The sequence below is a fragment of the Lepidothrix coronata genome, unplaced genomic scaffold, assembly GCF_001604755.1.
Source record: "Lepidothrix coronata isolate B3197 unplaced genomic scaffold, Lepidothrix_coronata-1.0 Scaffold293, whole genome shotgun sequence".
NCBI classification, from domain to species: domain Eukaryota; kingdom Metazoa; phylum Chordata; class Aves; order Passeriformes; family Pipridae; genus Lepidothrix; species Lepidothrix coronata.
The window spans coordinates 156,759-164,792 of NW_016690473.1; the positions used below are offsets into that span (position 1 = coordinate 156,759).

General features: G+C 45.8%; 1 protein-coding gene across 1 annotated transcript in view; it reads right to left on the reverse strand.

Moving 5' to 3' along the window:
* The window catches only part of CBFA2T2 (CBFA2/RUNX1 translocation partner 2), a 45,888-nt gene extending 45,518 nt beyond the window's left edge, over positions 1–370 (reverse strand). The window contains exon 1 of the mRNA XM_017837151.1: positions 359–370. The gene's annotated coding sequence lies outside the window, so the exon portion shown is untranslated. The remainder of the gene's footprint in view (positions 1–358) is intronic.
* Positions 371–8,034: the final 7,664 nt, after the last annotated feature.

An 8,034-nucleotide genomic window follows, 5' to 3' on the forward strand; every position in this document is an offset into this window, starting at 1 on the left:
ATGAGAGGCAGGAATGAGTTCTAGCCATGTAAAACATCCAGACAAAAAGATAAAGCTATGAAAAACAAAAAAAAAAAATAAAAAATTGAAGACCAGAAAGAAAACAGTAATTCAGCAATTTGGTGGAAAATACACAGCAAGACAGCACAGCCACGTCTGGAAAAATACTTTTGCAGCATCTGGGATTCACACTTCAAAGAAGCAAAAGAATTTTAAGAGGATGAAAAGCCATATTCCGGCTAACATGAATTTTTCTCCTCTGGTCCAACTCTCTTGTCATTCCCATTACACTGTTCCTCCAAGAGTCACAGCCAAGCTCAGCCCACGATCCCACTGGAGTGGGCCCTTCCCTCTCCACAAGGGCACACGTGGGACCATAATGGTGTCTGGTGGTGCTGCTGGATGCACCAGGACCTGCCAGGATCCACCCTTCCCCCTGAACTCACCCCCAGATCAAGCTGAGGACACGATTTGCTGCCTTCAGCAAGCAGGAGCCCTGGGCCTAAAACAGCCCTACCTTGTGACACTTGGACTTAAAATCATCTCCTTCCATATGGCTATTAAAAAAAACACCAAAACCAAACAAAAACCCCCAATATTCTTTCCAGAATTACACAAAACAAGAAGACATCAGGACAGCCAAAGGTCAAGCAGCCAGTGCTCTACCAGGATGCCAAAGACCAGACTCAAATCAGTAAATATTTATTTAGGCCATGCTGTATAATTTAGTAAAGACAAATATGGAGCGCCTAAGGGTTGTTTCTGATCTCCTGAGAACATTCTGGTCCCAAGGAAAGTCTTAACAAATGGACGTTTTCCAAGAGAAGAATGATTCAATCACAAGACCCTTCTGAAACAGCCTTATTTAACAAAACATCACAGGTACAGAAAATCAGGTCTCAGAAAACCACAGCCACCTTCTCCTGAGAGAAACAGCTGAGCAAGACCAGGCTGACAGAGCACTTGACCCACCCAGCCTTACAACCTTTCAGGTTTAACATGCAGAAGCTTGAGACAACCCAGCTGAAGAGGGAACTCACAACTGCTGCCTCAGGTCCCTCCAACACCACCACAGCTGTTCCCAACCCTTCCAGCTGCCCCAGCACAGCATTAGGGTGACCCACCTCACCCAGAGCTGTGAGGTGGGTGTCCAAGCTCGCTCCACACCAACCCAGCAGCACTAACAACAAAACTCCCTGTGGACTCAGAGAGATGGGGAGCAGAGAGTCATGCAAAGCTCCCCAAACTTATTTTTCCACCCTAAGTCCTTAGCAGGAAACCGTTTCTAAGGAGCTGCCTGCCCTGGATCCAAGCATTTCACACCCAGGTGCCACCGTCCCTGTGCAAGGGGATGGAAGCTCAAAGAGAAGATTTTGCAACAGGCTGAAAGCACTGAGAGTATCACATCAAAGAAGTGAGGCATCTCCTACCCCACACACTGGTTGTACGTGTTCAGACAACTTCAAGAGCCAGAAGAAGCCAACCATCTGTATGTTGAAGTTAATTAACATACACAGAAAAGAACCCAAACCTCAGATTTACTAAACTTGAAACTTCAAAAGTCATCAAAATCTTGATTTTCTACACCTTAAGTTATTAAAAAAAAATTCTTGGGGGGAGGAACAAGAAAGAAACATCTTAATTTAAGAAACCAGCAATAAAAACCTGAAGTAGGAGATGAAAAAGAGAGATTCACCAGCAAAGTTTCTCCGAAGTGGGGTAGGAGTTGATGGCAGGGGCGGTTAAACAGCAGCGTTCTGGAGAGAGCTGATTTGATTTGGCTGTTGCTACTGAGGAAAAAAAAAAAACCAACAAAAAACTAAACCAGCTTGAGCATACATCTACTTCCTCTTCATTTCATTAATTCTACCCAGAGCCGTGGCTGAGGTGAAGCCAAGTTTATTGCCTGTGATCCTGCTTTGGGGTGTCCTCTGCCCAGGTGAACGAGCACCTCCAGGGCTGCTCTTAACTCTTCCCAGCTGTGTTTTGCTGAACGGCTCCACCTGCTCCTGCAGATGGAGCAGCTGCAGTTAAAGGCAAACACCTGGCCAGGCACAGCCCTGCCCCGCGTTGCAGGGGGAGATCAGAGTTACAGCAGCTCCTGCCTCACTCAAGGCCCTGTCAGTATTTAGGTTGTAAATGCCGTGTTTGTGGTTAATAATCTGCCTGCTTTGAGCCCGTGGGACCCGAAAAGCTCAGCTGGGCAGCTTTTCAACAAAAAGGAGCCCCTGAAGGTGTGAAGATGAGTGACAGATCCACCACTGGTCCTTCTCAGAGCAGACCACCATGAGATGCCCCAGCCGTTGTACACTCACAACCAGTTGCACCCCTCACACAACAGCTTTGGGTGGCACCAGCCCCACCAGCACAACAGCTGCAGCTGTGCCCAGGCATCCTGATGGGTTCCAGGCTGGCAGGATGCTCCAGTTGGGATAGGGGAAGGAAGACCATCCTGCTGTTCACTGCTGATGTCTGACCCGATGCTCCAAGCTACAGCGTGAGTGCTCGGGATTTTACTTCTCCAGAAAAACAGATAACAAACACTTATCCTATAGGGAATGCCATTATCAGCAGAGCAAGAGAAGTACTAAAACTGTTTTTTGAGGGATTTTTACAGCAGTCATGTCAAATAACACCTCTCTTGAGGTTAAAACTGCAGTCTGGGCAGGCTTCTAGTCCAACAGCTCATTCTTCTCGGAGACTCCTCACCACAAAGCAGCAGTGTAATACATCTACCAGGTTAGCAGTGCTGCTTCAGCATTTCTCTGCACCATTTTCCTGCAGGTCCTTGGTCAATGATGGTAATATTTATATTAGGAACACAAAAGTATGTAACTATGTGTCTACAGGCTGTAGAGGCAGATAGTGCACTAAAAAAAAACCTGCAAACCCACTTCCCAATCGGCTCCAAATGTCTGGAAACTACAGCATCAGTTGAAGAAGCTATTTGTTACTTAGCAGTGATTTTTAGATGACTTGAACTGAATTCAGGCCTGTAGTCATACTGGGAAAAAAAAAATCCATGAGATGTGCTTGAGGCCAGGCTGGATTGGGCTCTGAGCAACCGGGTCTAGTGGAAGGTGTCCCTGCCCGTTGCAGAGGCCTGGAATAGGATGAGTTTTAAGATCCCTTCCAACCCAAACCATTCTGTGATTCTACATAATAAACTTTTGGAAAAAAGGAGATAATTTGAGGGTTACATTAGATCTTGCAAAGCCAAACTGACAGGAATTAGTTCCAGAAAGCCTGCAGGATCAGCTTCTATTGACTATGGAACATCCTTATGCAAATTGAAAGGCTTTCCTGCCTGATTGTTTCGGCACATGGAAAAGCTGCAAGTTCACTCCCTAAGGTTCATGCCAACAACAGAGGCTGTTAAATGCCAGGACAAGTCTCAGAGATGGGATGTTTCAATGGTAGGAAGTGCTGGAGGTGCAGCCTGCTACAATTCTTCTGTGTGTTCAGGAGTCAAGTCAAATCAAGCAGACATTTGTAAAAGCTCCTCTTGGATCCCTTTTCCAAACACCTGCATCCCTGTGTCTCCTGGGTACTCGGCCTCTCCCCTTTCTCAGCACATCTCTGCAGGCAGGAAAAGTCCATTAGGAAAGTGGAGTGTGGCTGTCTTCCTCCCCCATGCAGAGCAGCTAATCACAAAAGGATAATCCTGCTTTAATGAGGAAACTATAGGAATTTTGCTAAAGCATATAAATTTTATAAAAGCCCTACTACAACATTCCTTAGCCTCTGGGACTGGACGAGCAACCTCTGAAATGAATTTTGCATGTGCCTGTCTCAAGCTGTGGAAGGTTAACACGTGGCAGGGAGAGCAAACTGCTCTCTCTTGTTTGCAAGACACCATAAAATCTGTAACAGCACTGGAGACACACTTCCCATGCCCCCAGACATCTGCATGCCACCCTTCCAACAAAATGCCTCATCCTCTCCCTGCCGGAGGAGCCAGAGGACATCACAGTCTCCAGCTCATCCAACTCCATCTGTCCGACTCACAGCACACTTCCCAAAATGGGAATGGCCATGATATGGCTGACCTGCCCCCAGACAGTGGATCAAAAGCTCCAGCTGATTTCACACAGCCCAGTGAAGAGCTGGGAGATGGCAGGAACTGAGTCAAAGCCAACCTGTGTTGGAGTGCGGCTGCTGAGCTCCAAGATGAACCTTCTGGCCTCTGCCAAACTGAGAATCTCTGTCAGGTTTTGTACTAAAAAAAAATATTAGATTTGAAAAAAATTCCTCATTACAACTTAGGTGTAGAAATCCACTCTATGCCCGTGGTACAGAAATCCTCAGACACTTTTTTCCTGACCTCACAAGACCTTGCTCCAGCACCAGAGAAGAACCCAGTGAATTGACATTTCAACACTTTCTTTTACCCTCAAGTACAAACACACAACTGCTGAGAAAGAACAGTGATGCTCTGACCTGACACAGCCAGTCGTGTTGAGGGATAATTCCTGCACTGTATCAGTGACTGGAATTACCAGAGCTTTGCCAACAGCTTAATGAGATGGAAACTCGCTCCCACTGCCAGAATTTGTTTGTTGGGCTATAAACTATTTGGATGCCCTGAATATTTTGCTTCTGTTGTTATAAAACAGGTGTGAAGAGGTGCATCTCCATTCAGGGAGCTGCTGCTGGGAGCAGCACAGCCACTTGGATGGGATCATCAGTGACAGATTGAGATTCCTGGTGTGCTGCACGTGCACAGGGAGATCTGTCCAGCAGCTCCTCCTTGCCTTGGCTTTCACCAAAAGGGGCTCTGGAAACTGAGGCAATTCTTATGGACACATACACAAGAAAAAGCAGAGATCCTGTGCCAGCCAAACCATCTTGTTTGGTACCTGTGAAACCAAAGGCAACAATTCCTGCATCCACAAGATCCTAGTCTTTGATGCTCAGCTGTCCTTACACCACCAGGACAGTCCTCAGCACTGATGGAGGAACAAGGAGATGTGGTGAACAATGTTCAGGAGAAGTGATGAAGTCTACAAATTATTTTTTTTTTGTGAATGTATTTCACCATAAAAACATAACAAATTTCATTTCATTAACTTTATCTCAAACTTAGCTTTCTTAATTAGAGGTATAGGGCTCGAGGGAAGCTGCTGTAATTATTAAATGGGAAATAAAACCTGATGAACACAGTAGCTGCAGGGACTGAAGACTTTACATTTAAATTAAACTCATAGCAGTTTAAAATCTAAGATCTAAAAATCACCTGCTCAACAGTTTGTGGGCTCTGATAGTTATTTACCCATTCACATGCACAAAGAGGTTTTATTTTCCCTCACTACACAGGGGAAAAAAAAAAAGGTTTGTTCCATGAGACAAATATATTCAAGAAGAAAATGGTCAGACAAGTGCCTGGGAACATTTTCAGAGTACTGCAGTGCAAAACCAGTGCAAGGCCAAGATTATTCCTTCCTAAAAAGATTCCATAAAATTAACTTCTTGGTGCAGACAAAGAGGTAAGACCGAGATTTCACAGAAAAAATCATCCCCTGGGGGGAAAAAAGGCCGACCAGTGTATTCTGGAATGTGGAAACTCAGGTGGACCAAGGGCAGTAACCTGGAGTGGGTGTTTGCAGCATGGGGTAAACAAACAGCAGTAAATGGATGTAGGTGATCCACCCAAAATTCCGTTTTGTTTGATGTTGATTTGCAGTCCCTGATAGCCCACAGTCAGGTTTACCAGCTGTGAACACACCACTGCATGTTTCTGTCAATTCTTGCTGCCCTTTTCTGTGAACAGCTGCACAGGTGAGAGGTGGCTTGGCTCCCAAGAGATGGATGCACAGATGAGAGCAGAGAACAGGCCAAGGATCTGTTCCTGCCCCTGTGCTTCTCCATCCCATAGCCCTAAACCAGTCCAGCTCTGTGAAGGTCCTGGGGATGCCCTCCCAGATCTGCTAAACTAGTTTGCTTCAGGGTCGCCACAAATTTGCCCAATATTTTTCTGGAAACCGTCCTCAAGATCGCTGCCTTTTCTCTCCATTTCTAAGCAGATCTGACAAAAAAACCCCAACCACTGCAGAATGACAGAATTATCAAGGTTGGAAGAGACCTTCAGGATCATCTAGTGCAACTGTCAACTCAGCACCACCCTTATCACCCCTAAACCATATCCCCAACTGCCACGTCCAGGTGCCTCTTGAACACTTCCAGAGACAATGACTTCACTACCTCCCTGGGCAACTTCTTCCAATGCCTGACCACTCTTTCAGTGAAATATCTTTTGTAATATCTAATCTAAACCTCCTCTGGTGCAACTTGAGGCCACTTCCTCTTGTCTTTTCCCAACCTCCTTTCAGGGAGTTGTAGAAAGCGAAAGTCTAACTGGTTCAGGGAAGTGGAGGGCTCCATAAAAAGGATGTCAAATTTAACACAATTTCCATCTGTGAATATGGAGGAGAAGGGATTAGGGAAAAAAGGAAGCTAGAAACCTGGATGCATCTTCTTGTACACACACCCAACCCTGGCACAAGCACAGACACACACACACAGGAATGTGCCCAGGTGCAAACAGGAGGAAGGTGTTCAGGTGACACAAGTGACCTCAAGCTAAGCTCAAAGGTTTTTAGTACTTCCTGAGCTGTGATGGTTTAGGAGTGGGAATGCCTCCCTGAAAGAACGTTCCTGAAGATGGAAGATGACACAGTTTCATGGCACAACGTAAAGTACAGCGCGTATCGTTCCCACCGCGGAAGGTGATCCATCAGCATCTGTAGTGCGAAGAGGGGAGCAAACAGCAGAAGGAAAGCAAAGTGCTAGAAAGAATTTCTGGCTCGAATTTGCTGCTTTAAATCTCCGTGTGAACACGGGCTGTGTGCTGCAGAACGCCACGCTCACACCGTGAAAGCAAAATGGGTACAAGGCTCCCATCCAACTCGGATTTAATGGCAGGGAAGACAGATCCGCTCTTTGAGAAAAATCCCAATTGTTGATTTCTATTTTGTCTGGCGATGGAGCACAGTATTCCTCCTTCCTTCCTGCCAAAAGCAGTGGAAGTATGATGTACTTTAAAGTAATTACAGTAGCTCATCCCAGAAGTGGCTGCATTTCAAACGAGGCAGGAGATACACAAGTGGGGAGCGGCTGCTCCCTGATGAATGTTGAACCTGCCTTCAGACCTAGGGATTAAAAGGTGCTCTCCAAAACAAACCACCACATTTGCTTCCAGATTACCTGTCCAATTTGTCTCCCTTTGGTCTGTCTAACCCTGCTGTACGTCCATGCTATGGCTGGCAAATCCAGGGCAGCACAGCCCAACGTGGCATCCATGGGCAGGAGCTGCCTTCCTACAAAGAGGCTTGGCTTAATCCAGTTTGGTTTTTTTTCAGTTGGTGTCTCTCTGACTCCTCAGTAAAACTGGCAAACATTTGGCTGTGCCAACCCAGTACCCCTCTAAACATTGCAGTATGCCTGGAAATGTTCAGTATTCTCATTATCAGGAGAACAGCCATAATTATCCAAATAAAACTATTACTATACTGAGCCGTGGATCATAAATAGAACTTAATGGATTTTATTACATCCCAGGAAGCAAGAGCTACAGAAGAAAAAGTATTGCTAAATGTGCCTTGCTACTACCTATCAATTTCTCCTCAACACTCAGCACTTAAGAAGTACCCAAAGAAACACATTGCTCCCACTGCATAGCTATTGCAAATTCCCCTCTGAGCTCTTCCCCTTTAGCCAGCTCACAGGGCACGTTTCAGCAGCTGAAAATTAAAGGGTCACAATATTGAGCCTTCAGGTATCAAGTTCACAATGGAAATAGCAGCTGACACAGAAAGGGCTCTGCTGAGCCCGAGGGTGATAATTCTGTTGCCTCGGAGCTGGAAGCAGCTCCCTTACACAAAGTTTGTTATTTAACTCAGCGAGAAATGAAAGAAAATGCCACAGCCATGGATTTATTCCTTACACAGCCTCTTGCAAATCACAATCCAAACTGGAGACAGGCTAACAGTGAGAGTCTTTAACTCTGGCTCCAGCATCCTCTTAAATCCAAACAGC